This window comes from Nerophis lumbriciformis, linkage group LG05 (genome assembly GCF_033978685.3).
Source record: "Nerophis lumbriciformis linkage group LG05, RoL_Nlum_v2.1, whole genome shotgun sequence".
Taxonomy (NCBI): Eukaryota; Metazoa; Chordata; class Actinopteri; order Syngnathiformes; family Syngnathidae; genus Nerophis; species Nerophis lumbriciformis.
The window spans coordinates 30,760,262-30,776,795 of NC_084552.2; positions in this window are offsets into that span (position 1 = coordinate 30,760,262).

The following is a 16,534-nucleotide window of genomic DNA, read 5'->3' on the forward strand; positions in this document are numbered from 1 at the left end:
GACATTATCTGTAAATAAACAATCCGCCTGTTATTTGAAGTAATATACCAGTCATGACAAACTATGTATACTTCTATTTTTTTTTTACAGAAAAATACCAAATTAATTATACATATCATTTTCTGTTTTCTTAAATTACTTTCAAATTCATGTAAAATTACAGTAATTATCTTTCATTAAATATGTAGCTTGTTATATAAACGTCTATGTCCATACTAACAATCTAACACAGGGGTGTCAAACTCAAATACGTAGTGGGCCAAAATTTAAAACTGAACAAGGTTGAACAAATGAACCTTTAACGTACTCTACGAGCTATCGTCACGTCCGCTTTTCATCCATTCTAACATCGTTCAGACCCAGTCACAAGATATGTGCGGCTTCTGTACGCACACACGAGTGAATGCAACGCATACTTCATCAACAGCGATACAGGTTACACTGAGGGTGCTAGTATAACATTTTTTAACACTGTAAGAAATATACGCCACACTGTGAATCCACACCAAACAAGAATTACAAACACATTTCGGGAGAACACCCGCACCGTAACACAACATAAACACAACAGAACAAATACCCAGAATCCTTTGCAGCACTAACTCTTCCGGGACGCTACAAAATTCACCCCCGCTAACGGTGTGTAGTGATGTATGTTTAGCTATTCCTCGTCCTGCAGGGATGATACTTGTAAGAAACATACTTTATTTTATGGAGGCGAGGATTAGTGATTTTGAAGTAGCTAAAACACTGCAGACTGGGGCTTTTCAGAGGCGGTATAGTACCGAAAATGATTCATTAGTATCGCGGTACTATACTAATACCGGTATACCGTACAACCCTATTCTGAGCCAATGCATACACTCGCTGAGCGTTCCTTGCACCACATCAGACGTGCACACTGTCACCACACCAGCATCACATCTGTCCTAAGGTTGACAAGTGAAATGCTTTATTATAAACATCCAATAACAGTCATTTCCATGATACTATTTTCTGATATAAGTGATTTGGCAAGCTGACAATCAAAATAAAAATGTTTGTTTTTCCGGAGTTGTATTTTGAAAGTCTGGGTGGAAGTCAGACATCACTTTTCGGTCGCCTTAAAACACATGTGTCCAACTCAAGGCCCGGGGGCCACATCTGAACCGCCACTTAATTTATTTACAGGCCTGTGAAAGCCTTTAAATAATGTGTATCAATAAGACATTTAATCTTTCTTTATTAATGCATTTCAATTGTTTATGGTAAAAAATATATAATGCATGCAGTTCCATACTCGGTATTGTTTGATACAACAAGCTATTGCAGGCTTTTTTGTCATTGAAATCCTCTTTATATCAAATTCTACACGAGCAGAACTAAAATATCTGCTTGTTATTTTGACTTCTGATTCCGATGCAATTTTTAAATCCCTAAATGGCCTGGCCCCACAATACCTGACCGAGCTTCTGCACCATCATACCTCGTCTTGAGCCCTAAGGTCAGCTGACTAATTGCTGTTGGCGGTCCCCAGATCCAGGCTAAAGACCAGAGGGGACAGAGCCTTCTCTGTTGCCGCCCCTAAGCTCTGGAACAGCCTTCCCCTTCACATTAGGTCAGCCCAGAGCCTGGGGGTCTTCAAAACCCTTCTTAAGACCTACCTCTTCTCGCTGGCCTTTAACCTGAGCTGAGCCCACCCACTAGGCCACCATTTCTAGTCCCCCCCCCTCTAGTTTTTGTTTTTCAATTTGTCGCACTTTTATTATTTCATTATTTTTATCTTGCAATTTTACTTTTTATTCAAACCCTTTTACAGTATTGCTCTTGCACTATCTTGTTTAGCTCATTCATTGTTTATGTTCTTTGTTTGTTTTTGTTTTGATTTTTTGCTCTATGCTTTTTAACCTGTAAAGCACTTTGGTCCTATTTAAAAATGGTTGTAAATGTGCTATATAAATAAAGTTGCCTTGCCTTGCCTTGCCTTTCCATCAGTTTGTTCGTAAACTATCATGATAATCTAATGAAGGTGCGATTGTGTAACAATCAGTACCTTCAGAATTTTGCGGGCTATTTTTTGTTTTAGATTGATTGGGCCTATAATGCTTAATTTTGCTGCAGCATTTTCAGATTGTGGCAAAATCTCCCCAGGCGAGGCAGGGAGACATTTGATTGATTGGCTGCGTATCGTTTGACTGCTACTAGGACAATTACCTTGGCAAAAATGTTGATGATTTTCCAAAATGAGCAAGAAAATTGCGGGGAATGGAAAAATATTTGTAGTCATGCATAATTCGCCACGTTTGGCTGTATTTGTGTGAATTGGCACAATCGCAACACCGCAAAGTCCCGTAGGAACTAATTAATATTGTGAAGCGGCCCTTCTAGGGCTTCCATGACTGTGTTGTGGCACAGGATGAAAATGAGTTTGACACCCCTGCCTTAAAACATTCACATGGGATTTTTGGGGACGGCGTTGCGCAATTGGGAGAGTGGCCGTGCCAGCAACCGAGTCACATCCGTTGTGTCCTTGAGCAAGACGCTTCACCCTTGCTCCTGATGGGTCGTGGTTAGGGCCTTGCATGGCAGCTGCCGCCATCAGTGTGTGAATGTGTGTGTGAATGGGTGAATGTAGAAATAGTGTCAAAGCGCTTTGAGTACCTTGAAGGTAGAAAAGCGCTCTACAAGAATAACCCATTTACCATTTACCACATTTGTACTTTCTGTCTTGCCTCTTGGTGAGGGCGGTCGCAGTTTTCTCCGCTCCCTCCTTCCCTGCTTGCTTTCTTCGTGTCCTTGTCCTGTCTGAACTTTTTTGAAGCCTCTTTCTTTGTGCTGTCCTCAAATCTAAACATCAAACATGGATATGATCAGCTGGACTCTCGACGCAATTGACAAAGTCTTTTCGACAAGGAAAAGAGGTTCGGGGGAGCCTGGCTGTCCTGATGGAACCATTGCTGCGAGGTACGTGAGAGACTCCTGGGATGAATGGAGAATCATGTGCCTCTCAGTCCTTTCCATCGAGGACGTGGAAGACATCTACCTTTTTGGAACCGTGATCGAGGAGCACCTGCTGATCGGGCTGGGCATTGCTCTGATGTATCGTCAAATTCGGAAGACGATGGCAGCCACTCAAGGAGCCCAACGGCTGTTCATCGCAATGGAAGGATTGGGTCGGGCTGTGGGAACACAGACTGTGGCGATTTCTGATTTGAATCACAAAATGGATCTCATCATGGAGAAGCTTGCTGAGAAGGAATAATTAAATTGAATTTGAGAGAACAGCACGGACACAGAGCAGGAATGTCATTGTTTTGACTGCTCGAAGAAAACAACATCTTAATCTACGATTTGACTCCCTCGAATGGCCTTGACGCTATCAGGAACAGGCTGTTCTGAAAAACTCCCCCGAGGACTCCTCAACGATGGACGCTTTTGACCTTCCTTTTTTTCAACAACAACTGGTGTCGAACTTTGAGATCGGACCCAGTCCACAAAAAACATTTCAACATCTCACCCAAGTTAATTGGGCATACATGCACGCACCCACCCCTCCCCCAATCAACGCCTTCACCACTGCTTAATTCCTCTTCGAGGTTGTGGACGGCTGAGTAGCGCTTTATAGCGTCAGCCGGCCTCCAGGGCCCCAAATCCTTCCCCCTCTGTTGCGAGTTGTTGTGATTACATGTGTCATGTTTATGTGTGCTATGCTATGTGAGTTTTTTTTAAGGAGCGCTGTAAGTGGCTGATCCGTTGGCGGTCCCGTCTTGTCCCCTTGTAACGTATGTCTGCTCTTAGTGGGACTGCGCCTAAAATGAAATTTCAGTTCTTATGTGTCTTGTACATGTTAAAGAATGGACAATAATAAAGCATCTTGAATCTTGAATTTTGCACAATTAGATGTGTGCAGTAGAACAAGCATGAGAGAACAAGAAAGTTTGATCATATTACGCCTATACTGGCTCACCTGCACTGGCTTCCTGTGCACTTAAGATGTGACTTTAAGGTTTTATTACTTACGTATAGAATACTCCACGGTCTAGCTCCAGCCTATCTTGTCGATTGTATTGTACCATATGTCCCGGCAAGAAATCTGCGTTCAAAGAACTCCGGCTTATTAGTGATTCCCAGAGCCCAAAAAAAGTCTGCGGGCTATAGAGCGTTTTCTATTCGGGCTCCAGTACTATGGAATGCCCTCCCGGCAACAATTAGAGATGCTACCTCAGTAGAAGCATTTAAGTCCCATCTTAAAACTCATTTGTATACTCTAGCCTTTAAATAGACCCCCTTTTTAGACCAGTTGATCTGCTGTTTCTTTTCTTTTCTCCTCTGCTCCCCTCTCCCTTGTGAAAGGGGGGGGGGGGGGGGGCACAGGTCCGGTGGCCATGGATGAAGTGCTGGCTGTCCGGAGTCGGGACCCGGGGTGGACCGCTCGCCTGTGCATCGGTTGGGAACATCTCTGCGCTGCTGACTCGTCTCCGCTTGTGATGGTGTCCTGCTGGCCTCACTATGGACTGGACTCTTACTATTATGTTGGATCCACTATGGACTGGACTCTCACAATATTATGTCAGACCCACTCGACATCCATTGCATTCTGTCTCCCCTAGAGGGGGGGGGGGGGGGGGGTTACCCACATATGCGGTCCTCTCCAAGGTTTCTCATAGTCATTCACATCGACGTCCCACTGGGGTGAGTTTTTCCTTGCCCTTATGTGGGCTCTGTACCGAGGATGTCGTTGTGGCTTGTGCAGCCCTTTGAGACACTTGTGATTTAGGGCTATATAAATAAACATTGATTGATTGATTGACATTGTACAATAATTATGTATCGTGTGTACTGGGGCTGCTTGCATTACCCCTCCCTTCAGAATCAAGTACCTGCATTTCATGATTACTAGCCATTAATTAACATTCTTACATGGCGCAAGAATAAGCAAAAAGGTGACTGTGGAGTTTAGATGTACGTGCAGTGCCCGTTCGTTTCACCAGAAATGAGAGTTAGCATGCAGCATTTAACTCTTTTAAATCTGCTGCTAAAAGCTAACCTGCAAACACACATAACATGCTGTTAATGACATTGCTTGGCTGCGTGCGAACCGCATCACAGGGTAACGACCTGGCATTTACAGTTTATGTGTGGTGTTAGTGTTGTCCGAATGTTTCTGTGGCCGTGAACAATTGAGGTTTTTTCACAGCCGTGCCCAAACTTGAAAGGGCCAGTTGGACTCAGGAAGGACTCAAAGGGACAACTTGATCCTTTTTCCTTGTGATTTATTGATGTTTGATTTGAAGCAGTAAAATAAAGTGGGTTATCGGTGTAAATGAATGGATGAACAGAATGAATAGTTGAATAGTGGTTCAGTGGAATAGCTGAATAGTGGAGCCGAGTGTGACTTGGGTGTGAATTGATACCGGCTGCTGTCAATATATATACGACATATAATGTGTTTGTTTTTGGTGTGATTATGGCAGACAGTGACAAGTTATGCTAGGTAGTAGTTTTGTAGGCGGTAGTTTCAATTACGGCCGACAGTAATCAATTTTGGTCACTAAAAAGATTGTTGATGCACACCTCCTCCTTCTCCTCCTTAAAATGTCCCGGCAGACGTCGGCATTGCTTTATCTGTTGTGACAACTCGTTGTCACCTGTCACTCATAGGGTTGCATTGCAAAGTGGTACAGAATAAATTATGTGTTTATTTTGTTTCGAGTTTAGGTTGGAGTTTGTGTTTGGATTTTGAGCACTGCATAGATTTTCCGTGCTCAAAGGACATGGGAGCAGTGCACAATCGTGGAGGGAACATTGGTGTAGATGTACTCTATGATGAAAATGAGTCAGCACCCATACATTATTGTAGAAATAGCTGACAAAACAAGCAAGACAATTGTGTCTTGTCTACAGTCAAGTATGGAGGTGCATAAGTGCTGCCAGCACTGGGAAGCTGTGGTTCATCAAGGGTACCAACATGTACTGATACTAGGGATGTCCCGATCCAGGTTTTTGCACTTCCGATCCGATACTGATATTGTTTTTGCACTTCCGATCCGATACCGATACTGACCGATACTAGCCTATCCGAGCATGTATTGAAGTTTAAAGTTATTTAGCCTACTTAGTTGTCAGAATCATGTTGAAAAGGGTTTTAGTACTCTTGATAACAACTAGCCAGCTGAATTAGGGGAGTTTGAATAATGCACAATGGTTGGTAACAAGAAACTGACCTGTTTATTCAAGGATAAACACAAAATAGACAAAATTATACATGACAAACAGAAATGGCATCATTGAACTAGGGCTGGGCGATATGGCCTTTTTTTAATATTGCGATATTTTAAGGCCATGTCACGATACACCATATATATGTGGATATGTTTAGTCCATGTCACGATACAACATATGTATGTGGATATGTTTAGTCCATGTCACGATACACCATATATATGTGGATATGTTTAGTCCTTGTCACGATACACCATATATATGTGGATATTTTGCCTTAGCCTTGAATGAACACTTGATGCATATAATCACAGCAGTATGATGATTCTATGTGTCTACATTAAAACATCGTTCTTCATACTGCATTAATATATGCTACTTTTAAACTTTCATGCAGAGAAGGAAATCACAACTAAAAAAATCACTAATTTTTTCATACGGTGTTGATCTGGAAATGTTTGCCTCGGCATTTTGATGGTGTGGACGTGTGGCACCGAATGGAGATAAGCGTCTCGACAGACGTTACAATATTTGAACAATGATGACGAAAACTGTTTTCTCTGTCGTGTCCGTGTGTTGAAAATTGTTATGCGCTTATTTTTTTATATGATTTTGTGCGTGGCATAGATTTGCCGTGCGCAATTGCACAGGCGCGCACCTTAGAGGGAGCGTTGCTAGCACGGCTGCGCTAGCATCACAGCTAACGTTAGCCATGCTACCTCTCTGCTCGGGGAGGGCGTATACGTATGTGACGTATGACGTGACAGTATGTGACGCGTGTAAGAAGGTGCGCTTGCTGTCTGTGAGAGGAAGACACAGGAAAGAGTGAGAAGAGCCTGTTGTGTAATGCCAGCAGCTAAAAGCAACTGCGTGAGAATCCACAGACCTGTGGATGTGTTGAAGGTGTGCTGGAAAATGCGGAACGGAAATTAGGGAGCAGCAGAAAAGTGGAATGTATTATTTAGATAGGTGTGTTGGAAAACACGGACCGGAGTTTTTTTAAAAACTGGATCTGGATCGGCATTTTCCCATGCCTTGCCGATACGCATTTTTTGGCAAATATCGGCGGCCGATCCGATCCAAATATCGGATCGGGACATCCCTAACTGATACATTATGAAACAAAAACTGGGCGGCATGGCAGTTTTAGGAGCCTTGAGTCTAACATTACATTCTGTAGTATTTTGCCAAAAAATAATGGAATCACTCAATTCTGAGGAAAACAAAAACGAATGACAATCAAACAAATAAAATAACAATACACCACTAGTACTTTGTTGCACCACCTTAGCTTTTCTGTGTTCAAATCCCATTTCCTTCACGCAGTTTCTTACAGTTTGGTCACAGACAGTAACTCAAGTTGACACCAATTTGTTCTCAATTTGTTTTGTTTTTCAAGACCACCTTCCCATGTTGTTTGTAATTGGTCGAGATTTTAGACACTGCTGACTGTGAACAATCAGCATCTTTTGCAACATTACGTGATGTCAATCCACCTGGTGGAACATCCCAACAAGGTGTGATCACTAATTTTAACTGCAGTTCAACAGATTTAATCTGATGCAGGTGTTTGGAAATGAAAATTCACGGAATGATTCTATCATTTTTTTTTTACTCAGAATTGCATGAATCCATATTTGTTCACTCTGCTTGACCTAAAAATGTAACTGTCACTGACTACTACAGTTTATTTTCTTGATTTCTTATAGTGTTTCTTAAAGCCAGAACGTTGCCATTTGAAGTAACTGGAGGTTTGTGTCATGTCTGTCATCTGTTTATTATTATTTTTTACAAAATACACAACTGAATGAATGTCCTCCAAGTCTAGTGATTCCGTACTTTTCCAGGGGTTGTCCTCAAATGTTGAGATTAGTGTTGTCCCGATACCAATATTTTGGTACCTGTACAGGTACTAAAATTATTTTGATACCTTTTGGTACATTTCAATACTTTTCTAAATAAAGGGGACCACAAAAAATTGCATTATTGGCTTTATTTTGACAAAAAATCTTAGGGTTGTCATGATCCGTGGTCCGGATCATGTTTTGTTTAGTTATGTTCTGTTAGTTTTGGACTTCTTTAGTTCTCGTTCAGGCACCATGGCGACTTATTGTGTTCACCTGTCTCTGATTAGTGCTCGCCCGCTCACCGCTTCCCGAGCACTAATCAGAGGCATTATTTAAGTTGCCTTTGCCAGTCAGTCGGCTTGGATTCACTGATTATGTCACACTGTTTGTATCACGCCTGTACCAAGTAAGTTTCTTGTTCCATGCCATAGCTTCTGTTTGGTCTTAGCTTCACGTATTTTAGGCACGCCTTTCTTTTTGTTGTGTTGTTTGTGTTTTTTGTAGTTGAGTGATTTATGTTAATAAACCCCATCCTACGTTTACGCCTTCGTCCGGAGCCGTCTTTTTGCACTGAAAGAACGAACCGCAGCAAACTGCAATCACCACGTGACAAGGGTACATTAAACATATGTTTCTTGTTGCAAGTTTGTCCTTAAATAAAATACTGACCATACTAGACAACTTGTCTTTTAGTAGTAAGTAAGCAAACAAAGGCTCCTAATTTAGCAGCTGCAGTAACATATTGTGTCATTTTCCATTCTATCATTTTGTCAAAATTATTAAGGACAAGTGGTAGAAAATGAATTATTCATCCACTTGTTCATTTACTGTTAATATCTGCTTATTTTCTCTTTTAAAATGTTCTATCTACACTTCTGTTAAAATGTAATAATCACTTATTCTTCTGTTGTTTGATACTTTACATTAGTTTTGGATGATACCACAAGTTTGGGAATCAATCCGATACCAAGCCGTTACAGGATCATACATTGGTGGACCGTTACTTTTCAGAGGCAGTATAGTACCAAATGTGATTCATTAGTATTGCGGTACTATACCAATATCGGTATACCGTACAACCCTAGTTGAGATAGTACGTTGTCTGACAAATTCCCAGCCTAAAACAGCACTTTTATTGGGAAAGCATGTGAAAGTGTCACAAAGGACTTTAATGGGTCTCATACAACAGTTTCCAACGTTTTGACTGTGATTGGTTGTCATTTGTTACCTTGGAATATAATACTTGTTTGTGCTTTCTTTATACTGACTCCTGTTACAGTTTGCATTAATCGAAGAAGATTTAATCACAATCGAATAGAATGTGGAGGTGTTTGACACCTGCAAACAGAATAAGTGGAAGGAAATCCCGACATGCACGATCAGCATGTAGAGCATTGATTTAAACCAAGTGTGACGAGGATGTTTCCCACTAATGTGTCAGATATCTGAGGTGACCCCGTGGCCACTGATCAGGTGTATCTCAATCATCGCAGCGACCCGGTCTGACCCTCATCTTTGTGCTCCTTGATTTCCCCACAGAACCCCGACCACCTTCCGTGCCGTTTTCTTTAATTAAACCGTGTGCATGCCCGTATTTTATAGCCGGGCTAAAAATTTCATAGCATTCAGCAGCCGCACAAAGCAGTAGAAACCCATCCCATGCACCGAAAGCAGCTATTACAAGAGCAGCAGGATTATTTTTGGAATAATGCTCACAGAGGTTCCCTAATCCCATAATAGCAGCAGGACGCTGGATTTGATTTAAGCAATTCTCAACACACAGGTTTTAAAATGCATTCAGTGCGCTTTTTGATGCCTTTCATGTTTAACCCTCTGGGGACCTTCAATTGTAATTATCTTCAAAGAAAAACAGGACATAAAAGTCCTTATGTTTTTGAAGGGCATAAAAATATTTAGGATTCTAATTCTTTTAAAACTTTTTTGCTCTATAAACTTTAGTCTGAAACAAACATCAAACGTCCTATGTCTTTAAATGTTGACCCTTTTGAAGGTCTTTTGGTTAAATCATGGGTGTCAAATGTACGGCCTGCTGGATCAGACCCGCAAACAGATTTTATCCGGCCCGCAGGATGACTTTGATAAGTATAAAAATGAGCTGAAATTTTTGAATGAAAGAAACTGCTCTTCTAAATCTATGCTGAAATAATTTGTTTATTCTTCTAACTTTATGTGGTGTATAATGAAATGAGTCCAAATTTTGTTGTAGATGATGCTGCATGTGTAAAGAATAAAATATATTATGTTAGTACATCAGTTGAATAAAATGGGTAAATTACATTAATAACATCCTGTAATTGGATTTTGATATTATTTATGCAAAATTCTGATTGAAGCATTTTAAAACTCTGCCAGACTCAATTCCACCTATTCGACTGATAAATATTATTACAACGACAAATACTATTAACCGCAACATGTAAGTGTAAAAAAAAAAACCAAAAAACTATGATTTGTATGTTTTCAGACTGTGCTTGTTCTATTTTTGAGACAAGATGTTTGATGTTCAAACTCAAAAACTTCATTTTTTTTTTGCAAATAATAATTAACTTAGAATTTCATGGCTGCAACACGTGCCAAAGTAATTGGGAAAGGGCATGTTCACCACTGTGTTACATGGCCTTTCCTTTTAACAACACTCAGTAAACGTTTGGGAACTGAGGAGACACATTTTTTAAGCTTCTCAGGTGGAATTCTTTCCCATTCTTGCTTGATGTACAGCCTAAGTTGTTCAACAGTCCGGGGGTCTCCGTTGTGGTATTTTAGGATTCATAATGCGCCACACATTTTCAATGGGAGACAGGTCTGGACTACAGGCAGACCAGTCTAGTACCCGCACTCTTTTACTATGAAGCCACGTTGATGTAACACGTGGCTTGGCATTGTCTTGCTGAAATAAGCAGGGGCGTCCATGGTAACGTTGCTTGGATGGCAACATGTGTTGCTCCAAAACCTGTGTGTACCTTTCAGCATTAATGGCGCCTTCACAGATGTGTAAGTTACCCATGTCTTGGGCACTAATACACCCCCATACCATCACACATGCTAGTTTTTGAACTTTGCGCCTATAACAATCCGGATGGTTCTTTTCCTCTTTGGTCCTGAGGACACGACATCCACAGTTTCCAAAAACAATTTGAAATGTGGACTCGTCAGACCACAGAACACTTTTCCACTTTGTATCAGTCCATCTTAGATGAGCTCAGGCCCAGCAAAGCCGACGGCGTTTCTGGGTGTTGTTAATAAACGGTTTTCGCCTTGCATAAGGGAGTTTTAACTTGTACTTACAGATGTAGCAACCAACTGTAGTTACTGACAGTGGGTTTCTGAAGTGTTCCTGAGCCCATGTGGTGATATCCTTTACACACTGATGTCGCTTGTTGATGCAGTACAGCCTGAGGGATCGAAGGTCACAGGCTTAGCTGCTTACGTGCAGTGATTTCTCCAGATTCTCTGAACCCTTTGATGATATTATGGACCGTAAATGGTGAAATCCCTAAATTCCTTGCAATAGCTGGTTGAGAAAGGTTTTTCTTAAACTGTTCAACAATTTGATCACGCATTTGTTGACAAAGTGGTGACCCTCGCCCCATCCTTGTTTGTGAATGACTGAGCATTTCATGGAATCTACTTTTATATCCAATCATGGCACCCACCTGTTCCCAATTTGCCTGTTCACCTGTGGGATGTTCCAAATAACTGTTTGATGAGCATTCCTCAACTTTATCAGTATTTATTGCCACCTTTCCCAACTTCTTTTTCACATGTTGCTGGCATCAAATTCTAAAGTTAATGATTATTTGCAAAAAAAAATGTTTATCAGTTTGAACATCAAATATGTTGTCTTTGTAGCATATTCAATTGAATATGGGTTGAAAAGGATTTGCAAATCATTGTATTCTGTTTATATTTACATCTAACACAATTTCCCACCTCATATGGAAACGGGGTTTGTACCTGAATGATAAAGTTACGAAACTGGAAAATCAATTGAACTGATCTGATCTGTTTTTATAAAAGTTTTAATGATCATATAGCAATGACTTGGGGAAAAAATGGCTTTGATGTACACTATATTGCCAAAAGTATTTGGCCGCCTGCCTTGACTCACATATGAACTTGAAGTGCCATCCCATTCCTAACCCATAGGGTTCAATATGATGTCGGTCCCCCTTTTGCAGCTATTACAGCTTCAACTCTTCTGGGAAGGCTGTCCACAAGGTTGCGGAGTGTGTTTATAGGAATGTTCCACCATTCTTCCAAAAGCGCATTGGTGAGGTCACACACCGATGTTGGTCGAGAAGGCCTGGCTCTCTGTCTCCATTCTAATTCATCCCAAAGGTGTTATATCGGGTTCAGGTCAGGACTCTGTGCAGGCCGGTCAAGTTTATCCACACCAGACTCTGTCATCCAGGTCTTAATGGACCTTGCTTTGTGCACTCGTGCACAGTCATGTTGGAAGAGGAAGGGGCCCGCTCCAAACTGTTCCCACAAGGTTGGGAGCGTGGAATTGTCCAAAATGTTTTGGTATCCTGGATCATTCAAAGTTCCTTTCACCGTAAATAAGGGGCCAAGCCCAACTCCTGAAAAACAACCCCACACCATAGTTCTTCCTTCACCAAATTTCACACTCGGCACAGTGCAGTCCGAAATGTACCGTTCTCCTGGCATTTTGCCAACCCAGACTCGTTCTAAGCTACTCTTGTCATTTTATTGTAACCTAGCATAGCAACATTTCTGTATAGAGTTGCCAACCGTATCCCTAAAAACAAAAGTGTCCCGTATTTACAAAAATAAATGTATGTGTTTGGTATTGAGCTGTCAAGGAAGTCATTGTGTCCCTTATTTTTTTTGTTCTGTGAAAATTAAAAATTGTCTGTAAAATACCAATAGATTATTTCGAATGACAATGGCTTCACAAGTCTGCTACAGACTAAGCTAATGGGTGCCAGCAGGACTGATCGCTCACCTGTCAAACTTATTGCCGCCCCACTTTTCTGGCATCTGTTCATATTCTGCCTCGCCTGCTGTCACTGCCTCAGCGTGGCGGCAGACTTATTTGCCAAGCTTCTGGTAATCAGACTCCAAATGTGACCGCATTAACATATCTGTGTTGGCCCTGCACTGAGGTCGCGACTTGACCAGGGGCCATACTTGCCAACTTTGAGACCTCCGATTTCGGGAGGTGGGGGGTGTGGTCGGGGGTCGGGGGTGGGGCGTGGTTGGGGGCGTGGTTAAGAGGGGAGGAGTATATTTACAGCTAGAATTCACCAAGTCAAGTATTTCATATATATATATATATATATATATATATATATATATATATATATATATATGTCATGTCTGTGTAATCATGTTTTGTTTAGTTATAGGACTCTTTAGTTTCTGTCTTTTCACTCCCTTGTCTTGTCACCATAGTTACCCATTAGTTTCACCTGTCATGTCACGCACCTGTTTTGAGTCACGCACCTGTTGTTAATCATGTCTGTGTTATTTAAGCTTTTCATTTTCTGTTGTTCGTCCTGGAGTCATAGCCTTTCTCACCCTGCTACCCTCGCGTTTTCAAGCCCTGTTCACGGTCCCATGCCACAGTAAGTGTTTTGTTATTTCGTGTTCAGTTTCTGCCTTTGTGCAAGCTTTGTTTTCATTCGCCAAGTTTTTTACCTCCGCCAAAGTGCGTGCTTTTCGTTTATTCTTTGTTTGATAAATAAATCATGTACCCACCTTCAAGCCATGTCCGATCCAAATTCTCTTGCATCTTGGGAAAACAAAAACTCCACAGTCCAAGTCTTGACATTATGACTCCAGCTAATCGCTTTCCCGCAAGGAATTTGGGCGAAGAAGGAAATTGGGAGTCTTTAGGAGCCATGGCGGAGCGAGACCTGATGTGGGGGCCAAATGGGAAGCTTATTCCCATTAGCTCCATTTGGTCCGAGGATGGCGCTGCTTCACCGCAATCCCGGAAGCGCCGCTCCAGACCGAGGACGTCAGGGAAGGCGAGCAGACCGCACGCAGCGCTCCCGCAGGCTCCTCCCACTCCGAGCGGAAGTAGGCTGCTGCCAGCTCCGCAGCTCCAAGATGACGTCAAAGACCAGGATTTTTTTTTTCTGAATTCTTTTTCTTTTGATTCCCCGCTCCCCAGGACTCAAGCCACACCCAAGACACAAAACAATTTTTTTTCACCCACTCAATCCCAGGTACAAAAAAGACAATTTGGACAATTTAAAGGGGAAGTTTCTGCCCTCCTCCGCCCACCCCTACAGAGAGTTCCAGACCGCAGGGAGCGCGTCTGGTATCCGCCCCTTGAGGGGGGGGGCTAGGGCTGGGAATTGTTCAGGTGGGGTGGCTCTGCATCACGATGTCAAGCCACAGCCTCCAGCACGGCCGCCACCACCAGTCTTCCGCCATGCCAAGCCGCAACCCCCAGCTAGGCCACCTCCACCTGCACCAGTAGCAGCACCACTGCTAGAACCACGGCTAGCTGCTCCAAGGCTAGCACCACGACTAGCTGCTCCAAGGCTAGCTCCACGGCTAGCACCTGTAGCTGCTCCAAGGCTAGCTCCACGGCTAGCACCTGTCGCTGCTCCAAGGCTAGCACCTGTCGCTGCTCCAAGGCTAGCACCTGTCGCTGCTCCAAGGCTAGCACCTGTCGCTGCTCCAAGGCTAGCCCCTGCCGCAGCTCCACGGCTAGCACCTGCCGCAGCTCCACGGCTAGCACTTGCCGCAGCTCCACGGCTAGCACCTGCCGCAGCTCCACAGCTAGCACCTGCCGCAGCTCCTCGGCTAGCACCTGTCGCTGCACCTCGGCTAGCACCTGTCGCTGCACCTCGGCTAGCACCTGTAGCTGCACCTCGGCTAGCACCTGTCGCTGCACCTCGGCTAGCACCTGTCGCTGCACCTCGGCTAGCACCTGTCGCTGCACCTGTTGCCGCACCAAGGCTAGCACCAGCTCCACCACGCCAAGTTCCACGGCAGACTCCAGTACCCGCACCACGCCTAGCCGCATCATGCCAAGCTCCGGTACCAGCTCCACGCCGCCAAGCACTGCCAAGCCAAGACCAAGAACCTCCACGCCAAGTCCAAGACCAAGACCCTCCACGCCAAGTCCAAGACCAAGACCCTCCACGCCAAGTCCAAGACCAAGACCCTCCACGCCAAGTCAAAGACCAAGACCCTCCACGCCAAGACCGAGACCCGCCACGCCAAGACCGAGACCCGCCACGCCAAGACCGAGACCCGCCACGCCAAGACCGAGACCCGCCACGCCAAGACCGAGACCCGCCACGCCAAGACCGAGACCCGCCATGCCAAGACCGAGACCAAGACCCGCCATGCCAAGACCGAGACCAAGACCCGCCATGCCAAGACCAAGACCCACGCCTAGGCCAAGACCAAGACGCGCCACGCCGAGCTTCGCCGCCTGACGCGCCACGCCGAGCTTCACCGCCTGACGCGCCACGCCGAGCTTCGCTGCCTGCATCATCTGCTGCTTCCACGCCTGCCACGATGACGACGCGCCTCCCTCCTCGTCGGCCACCGATATGGCCGCTACCTGGTCGCCCGCCACGCCAAGTGCGCCCACCTCCCAGTCGGCCATGAATGTGGCCATTCCCTGGGCGCCCGCCTCGCCTGCTGCAGCGGCGTTCCACTCGCCGCCGCCACCTAACTCTGCCCCGGTGGATACGGGGACACGTGGTCTGGCGACCCACCATGTCCCCCTCCCGCCCTCCCATGACTCTTGTTAATTTTTTTTATGGATATCTGGTATCTGTCCTTAAGGGAGGGGCTCTGTCATGTCTGTGTAATCATGTTTTGTGTAGTTATAGGACTCTTTAGTTTCTGTCTTTTCACTCCCTTGTCTTGTCACCATAGTTACCCATTAGTTTCACCTGTCATGTCACGCACCTGTTTTGAGTCACGCACCTGTTGTTAATCATGTCTGTGTTATTTAAGCTTTTCATTTTCTGTTGTTCGTCCTGGAGTCGTAGCCTTTCTCACCCTGCTACCCTCGCGTTTTCAAGCCCTGTTCACGGTCCCATGCCACAGTAAGTGTTTTGTTATTTCGTGTTCAGTTTCTGCCTTTGTGCAAGCTTTGTTTTCATTCGCCAAGTTTTTTACCTCCGCCAAAGTGCGCGCTTTTCGTTTATTCTTTGTTTGATAAATAAATCATGTACCCACCTTCAAGCCATGTCTGATCCAAATTTTCTTGCATCTTGGGAAAACAAAAACTCCACAGTCCAAGTCTTGACATATATATATATATATATATATATATATATATATATATATATATATATATATATATATATATATATAAATATATTTATATATATATTTATATATATATGTATGTATATATGTATGTATATATACAGTATATATATATATAAGAAATACTTGACTTTCAGTGAATTCTAGCTATATATATATATTTATTTTATTTTATATATATATATATATATATATAT